We start from the raw sequence: 21359 nt of genomic DNA on the forward strand, positions 1-21359 counted from the left end.
GAGGAGCAGAGAGCTCCAAAATGGAGGAGCGGGCATCAACTCACGGTTATACATCGATTGACATCACACTTCGACTAATTACAATACTTTTGGCGAGCGCAGGCAACGGCAGTGCTGCTGACCTGCCGAAAATGACGGAAGTGAGGCGGCCACCATATTTATCCCCAAAACGGGCCTTAACAGCCAGCGCAAACACTTCAAATTTCTAGGCCACCATGTCTGCAGCCCCATTAGTGGCCAGCCATCCTGACATGATGCCCAAGTTACGGGATACAGTCACCATACATTCAACCCTGGACATCTCAATTCTAGAGCATTCCAGTGCATCCGGACAATCAATATAAATATACGATAGCAAAATACGTTCACCTTCAGGGAACAGCAATACACTTGGTTACCCCAGGGATTTCACAACTCCCCTACTTTATTTCATCAGTGTATGGCAGATATATTGCGATCCTGCTCATAACCTGACAATATGATTTCGTATGTTGATGATCTATTGTTGCAGTTGGAATCCATGGAGGAACATTACCTCCTCTTGAAGAAAGTTTTGAGCCTCTTAGAAGAGGCTCAATTTAAGATCAATCCAAAAAAAGCTGCATAACCTTTTTGGGTGTTAAAATTGAACAGGGAGGAAAAATCCTCGATCCAGCCAAGGTACAATTGGCGGCAGAACTACCAAGACCACATACAGTTACGGCTTTGCAATCATTCCTTGGTACTGTGGGGTTTTGTAGGGAATTTATTGAAGGGTTGAGTGAGATGGCAGCCCCTTTGTATCGCCATCGGCAGGGCAACCCTGGTAAGGAGGATGCCCTTGAAAGCTGGGGCTTGGAATTGCATCAGGCATTTGAAAACCTTAAAAAAGCATCCACACGTGCTCCAGCCTTGTGGAGTCCCGATCCCTCTAAGCCCTTCATTATGGAGGTTGCAGTATCAGAACAATGTATATCCGCCATAGTAATGCAAGAGGTGCACACTCACCCCTGTGGAGAGATCATATGACCAATGTACCAAGCAGATCTTGGGTGTCCATTGGTTAGTCAAGCACGCAGAATATTTGGTAGGATTTAATTAATTGATCCTACATACCCCTCACACTCAGTGGTGTTATTATTGAAGGGCCAAATGAGGAATGTCTCCGGTGTGATGGGGAAGATGGATCATGGAATTGGGCAGTAAAGATATTACGGTCCAACACTACCACACCTACCAATTGGCCCATATGTTACAGTACAAGGGAGCACCCCATACCTGTAAAGTGTGTCCAGTGGCCCTATTAAAGCTGTACCACTATTGGGCTCCACTAGTGCCTATGTGGATAGTTCCAGGTTCTACAAACAAGGACAATACCACACCGGTGCTGCACACTGGATTCCACAGGACAATTGACTTGTCCTCATTAAATGTCCACCTCAAAATTACGCCCAAAAGGCTGAAGTTATTTTTGTAGTTACAGCCCTCCAGACCATTACGGAGAAGGTTGCCATATTCTCTGACAGTTCATTTGTGTGCAATTTCCTCACGGAATATCTGCCTATCTGGCAAAAGTGTGGCTTCTGCACTGCAGAAGGTAAACCATTCACCCATCATTCAAAACTCCAAATGATTTTGGATATTGCCAGCGAGTGACCAGGGAAAATTGCCATTTGTAAGGTGAAAGCCCATCAGTGGGAGAGAACTAGCCAAGAAGGTGACCATAATAATGTGGCTGACTAATTGGACAGAATAGCAGCAATAACAGGGATCCATGGGAACCACACACCTTACAGTCGCTGACTGGCGTGGCAGACTCCAGTCAGGATACCGACCCCAATGTGGTAATGGCCAAAGAGGCTGTACATCATGGGAAGGATCTTCCCCACCCTCCTTTGCATCAAATAAGGACTCACTTGTCCTACATGAAGAGGTTTTGTACCATGAGGATGGCCCTAACTTGACATGGGCCACTGTTGGCATATGGTTAATTCAGCTTCTGAAAGGTGTTCATGTTTCGTTCATTCAATATGGGGGGGAAAAGGTAGTTGGCATCATTAGAGAGAGATTTCACTTAACAGCCGGTGTTCGCAACCAACCGGCCTTGGATATGTTTATAACAGAACATTTAGATTAGAAATGTTATGATAAGAATGTCTAGAGACTAGAAGGGTTATGCTTACCACAGCAAGGCCACGGTATTTTTACATGCATCTAACGTGGTTGATGTATGTTGAAGAAAAAATAGATTTGAGTCTCCTGATTATGAAGTAGCCAGAGACTGCCATATTAGGCAATGCCAGTTTCAGTTTGATAAGAGAACAGTGTATAAATGTAAGCTTTCTCCTTTGTTCAAGCAGCATGAGAAGGGACCCATGCCTAGGTTTGTGTGCTCTATCTGCTGTGACTATGCTCTGCTTGTAAATTGCTTTTTATGTTGAAGTTGAAGAATAAAATGATTTAACCAGAAGACTGAATTCATTACTGCTCAAGTGAACAGAAGGTTGTTTTAAAACAACAGCTACACCTCTCTGTCTCAGAAAAGAACTGATTCTGTACATGCATCAAATTGGGGGACATACCTCTGTTTCTTGGGTTGTCGATATTTTACACAGTTATTGGTGGCCAATGATGCACCAGGATGTCCAGCATCGCCTGGCCCTGTGTCTTATTTGTGCCCAAATGAATCCAGCCCCAGCCAAGCGAAAGGTCCCAATGGGTACATCTCATCTGAATAATGGGAGATGTTACGGATTGATTATACAGGTCCATTACCCACAATGAAAGGGGGATATCAGTATATCTTAGTTGTCATAGACATGTTTAACCAATGGATTGAAGCCTTCCCAGCCTATAAAATTACCATAGCTAAGCTATTATGGGAGCAAGTTTTTGCCAGATAGGGCTTTCCAAAAAGGATAGAGAGAAAAAATGGAGCACATTTTATTTGTGCCGCCTCATCGGTGTGGAACAACAATTCCACATCGAGTCATCGGGCTCGATTTTGCCAGGCCCGAGGAGGCAGGAATGCAGGCATGTGGGGTGTTAAAATTGCAACATGTGGTGGGCGGGCCCGACCCTGCCTCTATCCCACCTCCAAGCAATTTTCCCAAATGCGTGGTTTATGATCCCGTCTCCGTTCCACCTCCAAGAGGCGGGATAGGCCTTTTAAGGCCATTAACAACCACTGAATTGCCTCTATAATCTCATTTTGAGAGGCCTTTCTGATTTTAACAGTTTTTCCACGTGATGTACGCCTCCTCTGAAACACGATGGTGAAACCTGGCGGTAGCACAATTGGATTGCTGACGATCAGCTGCAGTTCCACCATTAAATAGGAGTTTTCAGCAATCATCATTTGCAGGTGGCAGGACTTTGTTGTCTCAGGTCTGGGGGAACTTTTAGCAGGCATAACCATAGCTGTGGAAGTTTGGAGCCTGACACCCATCTCCAGTGTGGCCTCCTGGGGAAACCCCTCTCGCTACCTTGATCGAGCGCTTCCTCAACTGAGGCATATACCAGAAGCATGGGAACCATTTATTTCCTTTCCTCCTGGACATCAGATGAGGACGAAGACCAGCCGCGGCAGCAGCAGAACCAGCAACAACAGCAGCACCAACAACAGCAGCAGCAACAACAGGAGCGCCAAGCTGCTGCTCACTCACCTGAAGCTGCACAGGCCAGAAGGCGCAAGTGCATGGAAGCACGTCAGCGCAGGAGATACCCCCCAAACAGAATCTACAGACAGAGGATCAGCTACCTCAACATGACTGAGCAGCAGTGCCAAAGGCGGCTCCGACTTTCGCGAGAGGTAGTGGGTGACATCTGCGCAATGGTGCAGCAAAACCTGGAGCCCAGAGGAGCAGGTGGACACCCCTTACCAGTGGCTGTCAAAGTCACCACCGCACTCAACTTTTTTGCCTCAGGCTCATTCCAGGGATCAGCAGCAGACATCAGCGGCATCTCCCAGGCAGCCGCACACACTTGCATCATGCAGGTAACCGATGCCCTCTTTGCCATCGCGCACAATCACATCCATTTCTCCAAGGATCAAGCAAGTGTCACGGCGCGTGCGGTTGGATTAGCTAATCTGGCAGGCTTTCCAAGGGTGCAGGGTGTCGGTGACTGCACACATGTGGCCCATCGCAATCCAGGTATTTTTGTCCACTCCCTCAACGTGCAGCTGGTGTGTGACCACAAGAAGGACATTTTGCATGTTTGTGCCATGTGCCCTGGCAGTTGCCATGACTCCTTCATACTGCACCAGTCTAGTGTGCCTCCGCTCTTCAGTCCGCCAGACAAGCTTAACGGATGGCTACTTGGAGACAAGGGCTATCCCCTGAAGACGTGGCTAATGACGTCGTTGAGGAGCCCATCCAACGAAGCTAAGGCGAGCTACAACTACAGCCACATTTCCACCAGATCCATAATCGAGCAAACCATCGGCTTGCTGAAGATGCGCTTCAGATGCCTGGATAGATCAGGTGGACCCCTGCAGTACTCAGCAGCCAGGGTCTCCAGTGGTTTGCTGTGCACTTCACAACATGGCACAGCATCGTGGCTTGCAGATTCCTGAGGACCAAGTGGCTCCTCACATATCCTCCTCAGATGAGGAGGAGGAGGAAAGCAAAAATGAACATCTTGCAGAGGCCCATCAACCAACGGCAGCAGTACGTGAGAACATTGCTGCCTCGAATGCAAGGAACGCACTCATCTTGGCCAGATTTGCTTAGCCTAGCCAATCAAGCACTTTTGCCTCGCAGCTTCTTACCTGAGCATCGACAATGGCCAAGAACCAGCGGATTCCTAGCACTCTGACCACCATACTGACAATTGCAAGTAATCCTATGCCCTCAATGTGGAAGTCCCATTAGCGAAATGACACACGCCACAACTGCAACAGTTGCCATCAGAATTTTTATTTAAAATGACCAACTGATGGCTTTTCAACATTAAGCATCACATTTCACCCAAGTGACTACCCTTGTGACTATTTGTTCAGTACCTTTCTCTTACGCGTGCTCCTACATGGTGGTTCCCCCTTGGCATCAGGAGATGTGGAGGCCCCTTGCTCACTTTCTTGCTGCTCGTGTCTCGACACTTTGGCGTGTGTCCTCTGGGGTTGCGAACCTGCGAGGGCTCGGCAACAGTCCGCTGCTCCTGCGGCTGTGCAGGGGTTGAGACGCCGATCTCAGTTGGGTGGGGACTCTGGTGGGGCTCTGACCAAGGACTTGGCAATGGCATGGAAGTGTGAGCGCTTGGAGAGGAGCCCCCGCTTCCTTGTTCTCTGCCACCAACATTCCTCTCATGGGTCAGGTCCACCTCAGTGCTTGCAAGTGGCTTGAGAGCACCTTGCTGCACATCAGGGGGGCCATGGGGACCCGTATCTGCACTGGCAGTGCTATTCAGAAGGGCTTCCATGAAGGTCTGGTTTCTCTGTTCAATAACTGACGATCGCTCCTCCAGAGATGTCAGTCTATTCTGAACACTCACCATGTTTTCTACACTCTGGTGACTTAGCTCCTCCATGGCCTTAGCCATCCTCTCGTCTACTGTAGCCATCCTTTCCACGGAGTTTGCCATCCTTTCCATGGTGCTGCGTTCATGCGCCAATGACTCCACAAAGGCTCTGCTCATGTTCGCGATGGACTCCTCCATTCACTCCACGCTCGCAGCGACCCTGGAGACAAAACCTGACAGAGACTCCTGCACCTGTTCCTGGAGTTCCAGCACCGCTGTTCTTGTGGATGGACCCAGAGGCAGAGGGTTGACATGCAGCTGAGCCGAGCTGGGAGAGTCCTGTGCCCTCTGACTAGGACTCTCCACTGATGTCCCTGTCTCCACAATCTGCTGATGCTCACTTGTGAGCTGTGATACACCCGAAGGTCCCACCAAGGTGTGAGTGTCTGCGCTGGTGCTGGGTGCGCTGAATTCTGCTGATGCTGCACCCTCAGAAGTTGCAGCTTCCTCTGAGGAGTCTGGAGGCTCAGGCTGTTCCCCCTGGATAGTGGGGATGGGTGCTTGCGATGGTCCTGTGGGGAAGTAAAGGAAAGAGTCAGAGATGTGAGGCCAAGGTTACATGCACATTGCATATTGCAGATGATCATAAGTCCATCTGTTGGAGCTTCAGAATCATTATCAGCAACTCATGCAATGTCATTGAGAGAGATGAAAAACTATTCTGTCACCAGGTTTCTCTGATGCACCCGTCTGTCCGTCCCCCACTTGCGCATCGTCCTCAAGTCCCACGATCTCCAGGACCGCATCCTCCCAGGGGGTGAGCTGGGCTACTGAGGGTGGCCCTCCTCCTGTCCTCGCTCTTTCCCTCTTATTGTGAGCTCTCTTTTCCTGCAATGAGGGAGACAAGTGGCGGTTGAGTGAGAACGAAGGAGTGAGTGTAGAGAATCCATAGAATAGATGCTTAGAAGGAGACAAAGATGGAGTGAGGTGGCAAGACCAAGGGCCCTCCCTGTGTTTTGTAAGTTGTTTTCATAGCATCACAGTGATAGGGAGTGTGAGGGCTGCATAGTCGAATAGTTAGGTGAGTGTGACCATAGAGAGAGAGAGCGAATGGGTAAGGGTGCATGGATGTCAGTGTCAAGTGGGATGTGGAGGAAGAGATTGCTAAAGCGGAGTGCTGGTGAGGAGAGGCAATGGGGATCAGATTGAGGGTGATGGGAAAGTCGTACTCACTTTTCCAGTGCGCAGAAGGTCATGAAACCTCTTCCTGCACTCAAGCCAGGTTCTGCGGATCAGCGACAATGAGTTGGCCTCCTGGGCCACCTGGATCCACACAGCCTTCGTCTGCTGGGGAGGCTTCTTCCTCCCTGAAGAAGGGAAGAGCACCTCTTTATTAGCTCTTGCTCCCTCCACCAAAGCTTGCAGGGCGACGTCATCAAATCTGGGAGCAGACTTAGGTCTCCCACTGCTCATTTTGCCTCCAGGTCCCTCAAAGCAAAGGCCAAAAGATTGGCAGTCTGCAGAAGAAGCAAGGCTTCTTGCAGACCTTAAATGCAGCAGCAATGATGACGTCATCAGAGGCGAGTTTCAGACTGAAAAAACGAATTGGGCCATGGGTTCCCACACACTGGAACTCAATTGCCCAATTAGGTGAAAATCGCATCAATCTCCCACATTGATTTGGAATCGGGTGGATAACACAAAAAGCGGATGACACGACCTCAGCCCGCCCCATGACAAAATTAAGCCCATAGAGTCATAACGGCACAGAAGGAGGCCATTCAGCCCATCGAGTCCATGCCGGCTCTCTGTAGAGCAATCTATTCAGTCCCATTCTCCCGCTCTAGCCCGTAGCCCTGCAAGTTTATTTCCCTCAAGTGCCTATCCAGTCTCCCCTTGAAAACATTGAGTGTCTCCATTTCCACCACTTCCGTCGGCAGAGAATTCCATGTTATCACCACTCGCTGCGTAAAATAGTTTTTCCTCACATCCCCCCTGTATCTCTTGCCCAATATCATAAATCTGTGTCCCCTAGTCCTTGTACCATCAACTAGTGGGAAGAGCCTTTCCCCATCTAGCCTATCCAAAGGGTGGCTAAAGTAAATGTTGGTCCCTTAGAGGATGAGACCGGGAAATTAATGGTGGGAAACATGGAGATGGCAAAAACGCTGAACAAATATTTTGTATCAGTCTTTACAGTAGAGGACACTAAGAATATCCCAACACTGGACAAACAGGGGGCTCTAGGGGGGGAGGAGCTAAATATGATTAAAATCACTAAGGAAGTGGTACTTGGTAAAATAATGGGACTCAAGGAGGATAAATCTCCTGGACCTGATGGCTTACAGCCTAGGTGTGATGAAATATGTCATTCATCAGACTCTGTAGTTAGCTGTATATATTGTATTGCCTGCTCCGGTGTTTGTACCTTGTATTGTGTATAGGGCACCGCCCCCTTTGTGTGTCGGCTCCGCCCATACCCGGCCCTACATTAAGACAAGTCCAGGCTTGTCCTGCAGTAGAACAGCAGTACGCCAGGTGAAGCTAGGTGCAGCCACCGGCATCTTTTCTTTGCTAATAAAAGCCTTGTTTTATTCTGCTAACTTCGAGTCTTGAAGTTATTGAGGCACGTCAATTTTATTCGCAAACTTTTAACGATGGATCAACTTTTGAAACCGGAACGCTTGGATTTGGACCCGCATGCTTCGGATGCATCGGCACAGTTTGGACACTGGTTCCAGTGCTTGGAATTCTTTATGGCCAACTCCGAAGCCGTCACAGCCTCTATAGCCACTGGAGATGTGAAACTCGGGATCCTACAGAATCGGGTAAGCCACCGGGTTTTTCCACTCATACAAGACGCCGCCAGCTACCTGGATGCCTGCAACATCCTAAAGGCCCACTATCAGTGGCCTACCAACGAAGTGTACGCCAGGCACCTGCTTGCTACCTGCACACAGCGACCCGGAGAGTCGCTAGAGGACTTTCTAGTCACCCTAAAAGTGCTTGGCAAAGACTGCAAATGCAAAGACGTGAAAGCCACGGTATACACAGATGAGCTGATTCGGGATGCCTTTATCGCAGGCCTTAGCTCTAATTATATCCGGCAGAGACTGCTCGAGAAAACGGGCCTAGATCTGACACAGGCTGTGGACACAGCGCGATCGTTGGATGTGGCTCAGAAGAACTCTGACTCCTACTCGGCAGGCCGCGCGGCCCACGCCGCCTCTGTTTCCCAGCCCGGTAGCCCAACACCGTCGGGGCCCTGCTCTCCCCCCAGAAGCCCTACGACTGCCGCGACGCATCGGGGCCACAAATGCTACTTCTGCGGGCAGCCGAAGCACACCAGGAACCTGTGCCCGGCGAAAGGCACCACCTGCTTTAAGTGCGGTAAGAAGGGGCACTTTGGGAAGGTGTGCAGAGGGAACCCCGCAGGCAAAACTGCCACCACCGCGTGCGCGCCGTGGGAGCGGCCATCTTGGACGCCATCTTGTCCGACCTCGTGGGGTCCGCCATCTTGCGAGCAGGCAGCGTGGACGCCATCTTACCCGGCCTCGTGTGGCCCACCATCTTGTCCCGATCAGGGCCCTACAGTGGCGTCGATCACAGTGGACCAGTCCAGACCGCACCCACTATCCAAATCGATGGTGGACATTGAGGTAAACGGGTGCAAGGTTAAATGTTTAATTGACAGCGGGAGCACAGAGAGCTTCATTCACCCTGATCTGGTACAACGACTCTCTCTAACTATAGTCCCTACTCAGGGCAGGATCTCTATGGCCGACAAAACCCAGATATCGACCATTGCGGGTTACTGCGCGGTACGATTGTCCGTTAAAGACACTGTATATAATAATTTTAAACTGTTAATTATGAAAGATTTATGTGTGAGCGTGATCTTGGGCCTGGATTTTCAGTGCCACCACCAAAGCATCACGCTCAATTTCGGTGGGACCCAGTCGCCCCTCACAGTGTGCGGTCTGGCTACCCTGAAGGTAAAGCCGCCTTCGCTATTCACGAACCTTACCCCTAACTGCCGGCCAATAGCGACCAAAAGCAGGAGGTACAGCTGGGAGGACAGGCGGTTTATCGCGACCGAGGTAGACAGGCTCCTGAAGGAGCGCATTATTGAACGCAGCAACAGCCCGTGGCGTGCCCAAGTGGTGGTGGTGAGGGGTAGCGAGAAGAAGCGGATGGTGATTGACTATAGTCAAACAGTCAACATCTATACCCAACTAGACGCCTACCCGCTACCCCGCATATCCGAGATGGTGAACCAAATCGCCCAATACCGGGTGTTCTCCACCATCGACCTCAAGTCAGCGTACCACCAGCTCCCTATCAGACCAGAGGACCGTTCGTACACCGCCTTCGAGACAAACGGACGCCTCTACCAGTTCCTCAGAGTCCCCTTTGAGGTGACGAATGGGGTCTCGGTCTTTCAGAGGGAGATGGACCGCATGGTCGATGACCACCACTTGCAGGCAACCTTCCCCTATCTCGACAACGTCACCATCTGCGGCCACAACCAACAGGACCACAACTCAAACCTCGCGAGGTTTCTGAAAACCGCACAAAAACTCAACCTCACCTACAACGAGGACAAGTGCATTTTCAACACCACGCGCCTTTACATACTAGGCAGCGTGGTGAAGAATGGGGAAATCGGACCAGACCCCGACCGATTGCGCCCCCTACGGGAGCTGCCCCTGCCCAACACTCCCAAAGCCCTGAAAAGGTGCCTGGGGTTATTCTCATATTATGTCCAATGGGTCCCTAACTACTCCGATAAAGCCCGTCCCCTCTTGAAAGCATCCTCTTTCCCGCTCTCTGCTGAGGCCCATGCTGCCTTCAAAAGCATTAAGCAGGATATTGAGTGGGCCACGCTACAGGCAGTGGACGAGAACACTCCCTTTCAAGTGGAAAGTGATGCGTCTGACTTTGCCTTGGCGGCCACCCTCAACCAGGCAGGGCGGCCCGTAGCTTTCTTCTCGAGGACCCTCCAGGGGCCCGAGATCAGACACTCCTCCGTGGAAAAGGAGGCCCAAGCCATCGTGGAGGCAGTGCGCCACTGGCGGCACTACCTAGCCGGCAAACGCTTCACCCTACTTACTGACCAGCGGTCGGTAGCGTTTATGTTCAATAATAAACAGAGGGGGAAGATTAAAAATGATAAGATTCTTAGGTGGCGGATCGAGCTCTCCACCTTCGAGTACGACATCATATACCGGCCGGGGGCCCTTAACGAATCCCCCGACGCCCTCTCACGAGGGATGTGTGCCAACGTCACCGGGGATCGGCTACAGACCCTCCACAACGACCTCTGCCACCCAGGGGTCACACGGCTGTTCCACTTCATAAAGTCCCGCAACTTACCATACTCGATTGAGGAAGTTCGGTCTCTGACCAGGAACTGCCGCACTTGCGCTGAGTGCAAGCCTCGGTTCTACCGCCCTGATAGAGCCCACCTAATCAAAGCTACACGGCCCTTTGAGCGGCTTAGCTTAGATTTCAAGGGCCCCCTCCCGTCCGTCGACCACAATGTTTACTTCCTGAACATTGTAGACGAATACTCCCATTTCCCATTCGCCTTCCCCTGCCCAGACATGACCAGCGCCACGGTCATTAAATGCCTCAACAGCCTGTTCAGCCTGTTCGGTATGCCAAGCTATAACCACACGGATAGGGGGGCGGCCTTCATGAGTGAAGAGCTACACCAGTACATGCTGTCCAAGGGGATTGCCACGAGCTGTACCACCAGCTACAACCCCCGGGGTAACGGTCAGGTGGAGCGAGAGAATGGGACAGTATGGAGGGCAGTCACCCTAACTCTAAGGACCAAGGGCCTCCCTATCTCCCGCTGGCAGGATGTCCTCCCAGATGTGCTCCACTCAATATGGTCACTATTGTGTACCGCCACTAATGCCACGCCTTATGAGCTAATGTTTGTGTTTCCCCGGAAATCCACCTCAGGCGTGTCCATACCGTCAAGGCTCTCCACCCCAGGTCCGGTACTCCTGCGGAAGCATGTGAGGGGCCACAAGACGGACCCCCTCATGGAGCCAGTGCACCTGCTCCACGCCAACCCACAATATGCATATGTCCGGCACGCCGACGGACGGGAGGACACTGTGTCCATAAAAGACCTCGCCCCAGCCGGTAACAACAGCAACAACGACAACGACTTCAACAACAACAACAACAACAACAACTCTTACCCACCCACTCCACCCACCAATTTTTCATCACCCCCGGAAGAACACCAGCCAACGGTACACCCACCACCTACTCCCCCACCACCTACTCCGTCAACGACCCCGGTGGCGCCCCCGGCAGAGACCCAGGAGACCACCCGGGACACCCAGCCGGCACCCGCGGCACCGCAACCGTTACGTCGGTCACAGAGGACTATCACACCCCCGGACAGACTAAATCTGTAGAAGGGGTGAATGTGATGAAATATGTCATTCATCAGACTCTGCAGTTAACTGTATATATTGTATTGCCTGCTCCGGTGTTTGTACCTTGTATTGTGTATAGGGCACCGCCCCCTTTGTGTGTCGGCTCCGCCCATACCCGGCCCTACTTAAGACAAGTCCAGGCTTGTCCTGCAGTAGAACAGCAGCACGCCAGGTGAAGCTAGGTGCAGCCACCGGCATCTTTTCTTTGCTAATAAAAGCCTTGTTTTATTCTGCTAACTTCGAGTCTTGAAGTTATTGAGGCACGTCACTAGGGTCTTGAGGGAAGTGATGGTAGGGATTGTGGATGCATTGGTAATAATTTTCCAAAACTCCCTGGACTCAGCAAAGGTCCCGGCAGATTGGAAAACTGCTAATGTAACACCCTTATTTAAAAAGGGTAGTAGGCAGAAGGCTGGAAACTATAGACCTGTTAGCCTAACATCTGTGGTTGGTAAAATTTTAGAGTCCATTATTAAGGAGACAGTAACGGGACATTTGGATAAATATAATTTAAAAGGACAAACTCAGCATGGTTTCATGAAGGGGAAGTCATGTTTGACAAATTTGCTTGAGTTCTTTGAGGAAGTAAAATACAGGGTGTGTTAGATCCGTGGTTCAGTGGATAAAGAATTACACGGATGCTGTACATAACAAACAACAGGTCTTTACTGGAGGAGGGTCATCTCTAGTCTGGAGTACAGAGGCATGCGCACAGCTTATATACCGGTGTGGTTACTGCCGGTACTACAGTATACAGGAGCTGTAAAAAGTAGTTCTGACTTAAAGCACATACACTACAATTCCTCCCTTTTTAGATTAATAATACCCCCTTAATATTCAAATAACAATTACATTTTTACATGTACATTCAATAACAAAAAGTCCATTTATAGATTCAGTCTTTGGGGCGGCTTCCTGACCCTTTCGGGATAGCACCTTTCCGGAGGTTCTTGTTCTTGGTGCAGAGGCGATTCTGACCCCTTTTCATCGGGTAGTTCATCGGGTTCCACTGCTACTGGGTCTGAAGTAGATGCTACCGGTATGTCGGGTTCATCCCCAGGTACTGGAGACATGGGGTTGACGCCTTCCTGTGACGCTAAGATCTGATCGACGTGGCGTCTCACAATGTTCTCCCCGACATCCACTGTGTACATTAATGGCCCCTGCCTTGTACATATCGTTCCGGGTTGCCACTTCTCTGTTCGATAGTCACGGGCCAAGACTGGTTGCCCTACATTGAAGCTCCTTGTCGGCTTCTCGTTGATGTGCTGGAATTGTTTGTCCTCAACATTTCTTCGCACATTTGGTCTGAGCAAATCCAGACGAGATCTCAACCTTCTGTTAAAGAACATCATGGCCGGGGTCTGGTTGGTAACTGCATGTGTCGCATTTTGGTAGGCTAATAAGAAATTGTCCATCTTATGCTGTAGTGGAATTTCCTCATCGCACATGGCCTTTATCGCCTTCTTAAAGGTTTGTACGAACCTCTCAGCCAATCCATTGGTGGCTGGATGATACGGGGCGGATGTGTAATGCCTTATCCCATTCCTTTTCATGAATTTTTGGAACTCGTCGGACACAAACTGTGGTCCATTATCAGAGCAGATCTGCTCTGGCAAACCGTTTCTGGCAAATATGGTCCGTAGGACTGCAATCGTTTTCTCTGTAGTGGTTGAAGACATCTTTATCACCCCAGGCCACTTTGAATGAGCATCCACTGCTATTAAGAACATTGAGTCCATGAATGGACCAGCGAAATCAATGTGCACCTGTTGCCATGGAGAGGAGGGCCACTCCCATGGGTGTAGAGGGGCATGTGGTGGTGCATTTTGGACCTTCTGGCATCCTAAGCAGCTCTTAGTTAGGTCTTCGATTTGTTGATCGATTCCCGGCCACCACACATAAGCCCTAGCAAGGCTTTTCATTTTCACTCCCCCCAGATGACCTTCATGTAGCTCCTTTAGCACTCTCTCCCTTAACTTGGGTGGAATCACCACTCTGGATCCACACATCACTGTCCCCTGGCATTCTGACAGCTGTTCTCTTCTGGATGAGAATGCTGGCAACAGTGAGTCGCCATGTGTTGGCCATCCCCTCACCGTCAATTCATATACCCGTGACAGCGTCGGATCATTGCGGGTCTCCTTCTCTATATCCGCGTTTGTTACTGGCAATCGTTCAATTATCGACGAATAAAATATCTCGATAGGGTCCACTGCTGGTGCTTCCTCCACCGTAGGCAGTGGCAGGCCCGATAGCCCATCAGCGTTCCCATGCTGTTTCATGCCTTTATATTCTATTTCATATTGATTTGCCCCTAGAAACAGGGACCATCTTTGTAACCACTGTGCAGTCATTACTGGCACGCCCTTCTTAGGATTAAAGATGGAGACAAGTGGTTGGTGGTCAGTCAGCAAGGTGAACTTCTGCCCATGCAGATAATGGTTGAATTTTTTTACTCCCCATACTAGGCTGAGGGCCTCCCTGTCAATCTGGGCGTAGTTGCGCTCGGCTGAGGTTAGTGACCGAGACGCAAAGGCCACTGGCCTCTCCAACCCGTCTGGGAATTTGTGCGACAGCACCGCTCCAATGCCGTAGGGTGATGCATCACATGCCAAACGAATTGGCAGTGCTGGGTTGAAATGGGCCAACACCTCTTTTGATGTGATCAATTCTTTACACTTCTGGAAAGCTCGTCTACGTTCGTCATCCCACTTCCATGGTACCCCTGTTTGCAGTAGGGTGTTCAGCGGGTGTAGTACCATAGACAAATTTGGTAAGAACTTGTGGTAATAGTTTACCAGCCCGAGGAACGACTTCAGTTGTGACACATTTTCCGGTGCTGGAGCCTTGACTACTGCCTCAATCTTGTCAGGGGACTTATGTAACCCCTCTTCATCGATGACGTGGCCGCAATACGAGATCTGTTTCTGGAAAAACTCGCACTTGTGGCGATTAGCTCGTAGCCCATATTCCTTTAATCTGGCGAGCACCTTCTCCAAGTTAGCGAGGTGATCACCGTCATTTTCGCCCGTAACCAAGATGTCATCCAAATAACACTGGGTCCCTGGAATCCCTTGCAGGACCTGATCCATCACCCTTTGCCAGATAGCCGGAGCCGAGGCTACCCCAAACACCAGCCGGTTGTATTGATAGAGACCCTTATGGGTGTTGATCGTAATGTAATGTTTCAAAGCTTCTTCTACCTCCATTTGCAAGTACGCCTGGGCTAGATCAATTTTGGTGAAGTGTTTACCACCAGATAGCGAGGCAAAAATATCCTCAATTCATGGAAGCGGATATTGCACCGTGTGAAGGACTGGGTTCACTGTCACCTTAAAGTCCCCACAGATGCGGATCTTCTTTGGTTCCCCAGGCGTATTACTCAACGACCTCTTCATTACAGGGACGATGGGTGTAGCCCACTCGCTCCAGTCCACTTTGGACAGTACTCCTGAACGTTCCAACCCTTCCAGCTCTGCTTCAACCGCTAGTCTGATCGCATAAGGCACTGGTCTGGCCTTCAGAAACATTGGGCTTGCATTATCCTCTATTTTAATTGTTGCTGTTATTCCTTTTAGTGTTCCTAGTCCCTCCTGGAACACTTCTTTTGCGTCAGTGAGCATTTTTGACAGTCGTCCAGGTGTGACGTCGTCATCCTTTTTGGCCTCCGCCTTCAGTGCCTGTATGGAATGCCAATCTAAATGTATCTTCCGGATCCACTCACGTCCTAGCAGTGGTGGTCCTCCATTTGGCAATACATATATATCCATTTTAGGTATTTCCTGACCTTTATATGTCACTTTCACCCTTATTTTTCCATTGGGGTAGACTTTTTGCCCCGTATACGTCTTCAAGACAATCTCTGTAGCTTTCAAGGGTATGTGTGAAAATAGCCGCTTGTAGTCTCTTTGATTTATGACTGTTAGAGCTGACCCTGTGTCCAATTCCATTTCCACTTGGACTCCGTCTATCTTGAGTGTAACCCAGATAGTCTGGTGATCCTCTATTTCGGTTACATTATGTAGTTTCAGACAACCCAGCTCCTTGCTTCCGGAGTCTGTGTCACTTTTCTGTTCATCTGAACCACTGTCCATCACCTGGTGTACCTTTTTGTACTTCTCCTGTGGAGATTTCTTACTGTTGGTTTTCTTCCAAGACCTGCAGACTCTTGCTATGTGTCCTGCTTTCCCACACTGTCTGCACACTTGGTCCTTGAACCAACAATCTTTCTGGTCATGTGTTGTTCTGCCGCAGCGACAGCACTTCCCTGTTCCATAGGTCATTTCATTGGTGCCGTATTCTTGCGGTCTCCATTGTATCTCTGCAGCACCCCTTGCGGCTGCTTCGTGTGATACTGCCATATTGAAAGCTTTGTCCAGCGTAAGGTCCTTTTCTGATAGAAGCCGTTCTGGGTTCCTTCACTTTGTAGCCCACACACAAACTTGTCCCTTAACGTGTCTGCTAGTCCCGCTCCAAACTGGCAGTATTTCGATAGCTTGCGCAGTTCCGTTAGGTACTCAGCATTGCTTTCGTCTTTGTGTTGGTTCCTTTTGTGGAACTTAAATCCTTCTGCTATCAGCAGCGGTGTGGGGCTTAAGTGGTCCTGTAGGATTTCTACTATGCTTCCAAAATCCTTGTTTACTGGCTTCTCTGGGGTTATTAGATTCCGCAGTAACCCATAAGTTTTTGCACCCATGGAATTTAACAGAACCAGTGCTTTATTAGCATCTGGCACTTCATTCGCCCTGCAGTACACCTCAATACGTTCGACATATGTAGCCCAATCTTCGACTTCATTGTCGAACGTAGAGCTACTGCCACTCTTCGGCATCCTTGGTTGTGCGTTAACTATCCCCAATGGTGCCTCCCACGCTTCCCCTTCTTCTCCGCTGGCACAAAATGGCTTCTCCCACACTTTCCTTCCTTCCCGCGCTCGCCCATCTTCTCTGCTGCGGCTTCGCAAAATGGTGTCTCCCGCGCTCTTCCTTCTTCTCCGTGGCTCAATGGCGCCTCCCGCGCTCTCCCTGCTTCTCCGCGGCTCAATGGCGTCTCCCGCGCTCTCCCTGCTTCTCTGCGGCTCAATGGCGTCTCCCCTTGCTTCGCCCTGCGGACCCTGATCAGCCCATGATCCCTGGCTGTGCTGCGCGTTCTTCTCTTGATATTTGTCGACGCCGCTCGATCTAGAACCCGGTTGTTTGTTACCCTCTCTCTCTCCGGTTTTGCAGTATTTTTCCACGATGCCGCTCGGTGATCAACCCCCAGCTGCACCCTGCTCTCGTCTCTCTGCCGTCGGTCGGCTCCAGCCGCCGCTGCTCGGGAAGGGTCTGCTCAGGACCTGTCGTCGGTCTCTTACTGCTCGTTGTGGCTGGGGAACCAAGCCCAGCTCTCCACAGCCTCCCCAGCGAAGTTGGATCTCTGCCTGACTGCTGGGCGGTTGCTCGCAGTCGACGCCCATGTTCCTGGACTCGACTATATATTTTTTTTGTTTTTGTTTAATGTTGCAGGTAGATTCGCATCAACACTCGTCGCCACTGTTAGATCCATGGTTCAGTGGATAAAGAATTACACGGATGCTGTACATAACAAACAACAGGTCTTTACTGGAGGAGGGTCATCTCTAGACTGGAGTACAGAGGCATGCACACAGCTTATATACCGGTGTGGTTACTGCCGGTACTACAGTATACAGGAGCTGTAAAAAGTAGTTCTGACTTAAAGCACATACACTAACAGGGTGGATAAAGGGGAACCAGTGGACGTAGTGTATTTAGACTTCCAAAAGGCATTTGACAAGGTGCCACACATGAGATTATTGCTCAAGATAAAATATCACGGGATTGGGGGTAATATTCTGGCGTGGGTGGAGCATTGGCTCTCTAACAGAAAGCAGAGAGTTGGGATAAATGGTTCATTCTCAGACTGGCAATCAGTAACTAGTGGTGTTCTGCAGGGGTCAGTGCTGGGTCCCCAACTCTTTACAATCTATATTAACGATTTGGAGGAGGGGACAGAGTGCAACATATTAAAGTTTGCAGATGATACAAAGATGGGAGGGAAAGTAGTGAGTGAGGAGGACATAAAAAAGCTGCAAAGGGACATAGACAGGCTAAGTAAGTGGGCAGAGATTTGGCAGATGGAATACAATACTGGAAAGTGTGAGGTTATGCACTTTGGCAGGAAAAATCATAGAGCAACTTATTATCTTAATGGCAAGAAACTGGAAAGTACTGTAGTACAAAGGGGTCTGGGGGTCCTGGTGCACGAAACTCAAAAAGTTAGTATGCAAGTGCAGCAAGTGATCAAGAAGGCCAATGAAATGTTGGCTTTTATTGCTAGGGGAATAGAATATAAAAACAGGGAGGTATTGCTGCAGTTGTACAAGGTATTGGTGAGACGGCACCTGGAATACTGCATACAGTTTTGGTGTCCATACTTAAGAAAAGACATACTTGCTCTCGAGTCAGTACAAAGAAGGTTCACTCGGTTAATTCCAGGGATGAGGGGGTGGACATATGATGAGAGGTTGAGTAGATTGGGACTCTACTCATTGGAGTTCAGAAGAATGATAGGTGACCTTATTGAAACATATAAGATTGTGAAGGGGCTTGATCGGGTGGATGCGGTGAGGATGTTCCCAATGATGGGTGAAACTAGAACTAGGGGGCATAATCTTAAAATAAGGGGCTGCTCTTTCAAAACTGAGATGAGGAGAAACTTCTTCACTCAGAGGGTGGTAGGTTTGTGAAATTTGCTGCCCCAGAAAGCTGTGGAAGCTACATCATTAAATAAGTTTAAAACAGAAATAGATAGTTTCCTAGAAGTAAAGGGAATTAAGGGTTACGGGGAGCGGGCAGGAAATTGGATATGAGTCTAGGTTCGGAATGGTCATGGCCCTGTGGGTAGTGGAGCAGGCCCAGGGGCCGTGTAGCCTGGTTCTGCTCCTACATCTTGTGTTCTAATTCTGTGTTAGATTTCAGGAGATGGTTTTTGTTATGTCTGTGTGTCCCAGTTATGCTTGTTATAAATCACTGGACACAGACCACAAGAATAACTTTAACAGGTCTTTACAATTCGGAGGTCAGGGCTGAACTGCCCAGCAAATCCCTACACAACACTTATATACCGGTGTGGTCACCACCGGTATTACAGTATACAGCAGCCAAGAGAAAGTAGTACATCTCTTAAGGTAGTTCTCTTAAGGTGGAACAGGTTACATACACCACAATCCTCCCTTTTTAGCTTAACAGTTATATCCCCATTTAACATAACATAATAACATATATATATACAACTTCATGCAAAACAGTTCAAAGATTCAGTCTCTGAGGAGGCCTCCTGATTCGAGTTGGATAACGCCTTTCAGGGGTCTCTGATTCTCGTTGCTGGGGTGACTCATCTAGTTGGTCTCTTATGGATTGGACATCATCATCAGGTACATTCACTTCTGAGGTAGATGCTTCAGGTTCACTGACTTCTTCCACGGTTGTCTCTGCCGTAACCATGGGTTCGACCCTTGTTCTCGATTCTACCAGTTGGTCAGCATGACGCCGTATTACATTTTCACCAATATCTACCGTGTACATCAGGGGTCCTTGTCTGGCCCGAATTGTTCCAGATTGCCATTTCTCGTTTTTATAGTCCCGGGCTAACACTGGTTGTCCTATTTCGAAACTCCGAGTGGTCTTGTTATTTATATGCTGGAACTGTTTGTTTTCAACTTCCCTTCGCACATTTGGTTTTAACAAGTCCAACCTGGACCGCAACCTCCTGTTATAGAACATCATGGCAGGACTTTGGTTTGTCACTGCAGGAGTGGCGTTTCGATATGCCAGTAGGAATTTGTCCACCTTGTGTTGTAGTGGAATCTGATCTTCGCTCATGGCCTTTATTGCTTTTTTGAACGTTTGTACAAATCTCTCGGCCAACCCGTTTGTAGCCGGATGATATGGGGCAGAGGTATAATGTTTCACCCCATTCTTCTTCATGAATTTCTGGAATTCTTCTGACACGGACTGCGGTCCGTTGACTGAACATATTTGTTCTGGCAATCCATTTCTTGCAAATATCGTTCTTAGCACCGCGATCATCTTTTCCGAGGTAGTGGTAGTCATCTTAATCACTTCTGGCCATTTAGAATGTGCGTCCACCGCAATTAAAAACATGGAGTCCATGAATGGACCAGCAAAGTCAATATGTACACGTTGCCATGGGGTTGAAGGCCATTCCCATGGATGCAGCGGTGCAATCGGAGGTGCATTTTGCACTTTTTGGCACCCTGAGCAGCTTTTCGTTAGATCCTCTATCTGTTGGTCGATACCCGGCCACCACACATAAGCCCTAGCAAGGCTTTTCATCTTGACTCCCCCCAGATGACCTTCATGCAGTTCCTTTAGAACTCTCTCTCTTAACTTAGGAGGAATAATCACCCTTGTTCCATACATCAATGTTCCTTGACAGATGGACAGCTGTTCTCGTCTTGCTGAGAATGCCGGTAACAGTGGATCACCATGTGCTGGCCATTTCGTAGACCCGGGACAGTGTCAGGTCGTTCCTGGTTTCTCTTTCAATACTTGCATTGGTGACTGGTAAACATTCGATGATGGTCGAGTGAAATAACTCAACAGGGTCAACCATTTGTGCCTCCTCCTCTGTAGGTAGTGGCAGGCGCGACAGCCCATCAGCATTACCATGCTGCTTTGTACCTATGAATTCTATCTGATATTGATGTGCCCCTAGGAAAAGGGACCATCTCTGGAGTCTCTGTGCTGTCATCACCGAAACACCCTTCTTAGGGTTAAAAATGGATGCCAACGGCTGGTGGTCTGTCAGAAGCGTAAACTTTTGGCCCTGCAGGTAATGATTAAACTTCTTTACTCCCCACACAAGGCTGAGAGCCTCCCTATCTATCTGAGCATAGTTGCGCTCAGCGGAGGTCAATGATCTGGATGCGAACGCAACTGGCCTCTCCAGGCCATTTGGCAACTTGTGTGAGAGTACTGCCCCAATACCATATGGAGAAGCATCACAAGCCAAACGAATAGGCAGCATTGGGTTGAAGTGAGCCAACGCTTCCTCTGAGGTGATCAATGCCGTGCTTTTGCGAAAGGCCCTCTTACAGTCCTCGCTCCACTTCCATGGTACTCCCTTCTGCAAAAGAGCGTTCAGCGGGTGCAGCACCGTGGATAAATTTGGCAGAAACTTATGGTAATAGTTAATCAACCCTAGGAACGACCTCAACTGGGATACATTATCCGGAGCGGGAGCCTTCACAACAGCTTCAATCTTGTCAGGAGACTTATGAAGCCCCTCCTGGTCAATGACATGACCACAGTACGAGATCCGCTTCTGAAAGAACTCACATTTCTGGCGATTAACTCGAAGTCCATATTCTTTCAATCTGGTGAGCACCAGTTCCAAATTTGCAAGGTGTTCCTCGTCATCATCTCCTGTAATCAG

This window comes from Somniosus microcephalus, chromosome 1, assembly GCF_052327205.1.
Source record: "Somniosus microcephalus isolate GS21.2 chromosome 1, FLI_Smic_1.0, whole genome shotgun sequence".
Classification (NCBI taxonomy): domain Eukaryota; kingdom Metazoa; phylum Chordata; class Chondrichthyes; order Squaliformes; family Somniosidae; genus Somniosus; species Somniosus microcephalus.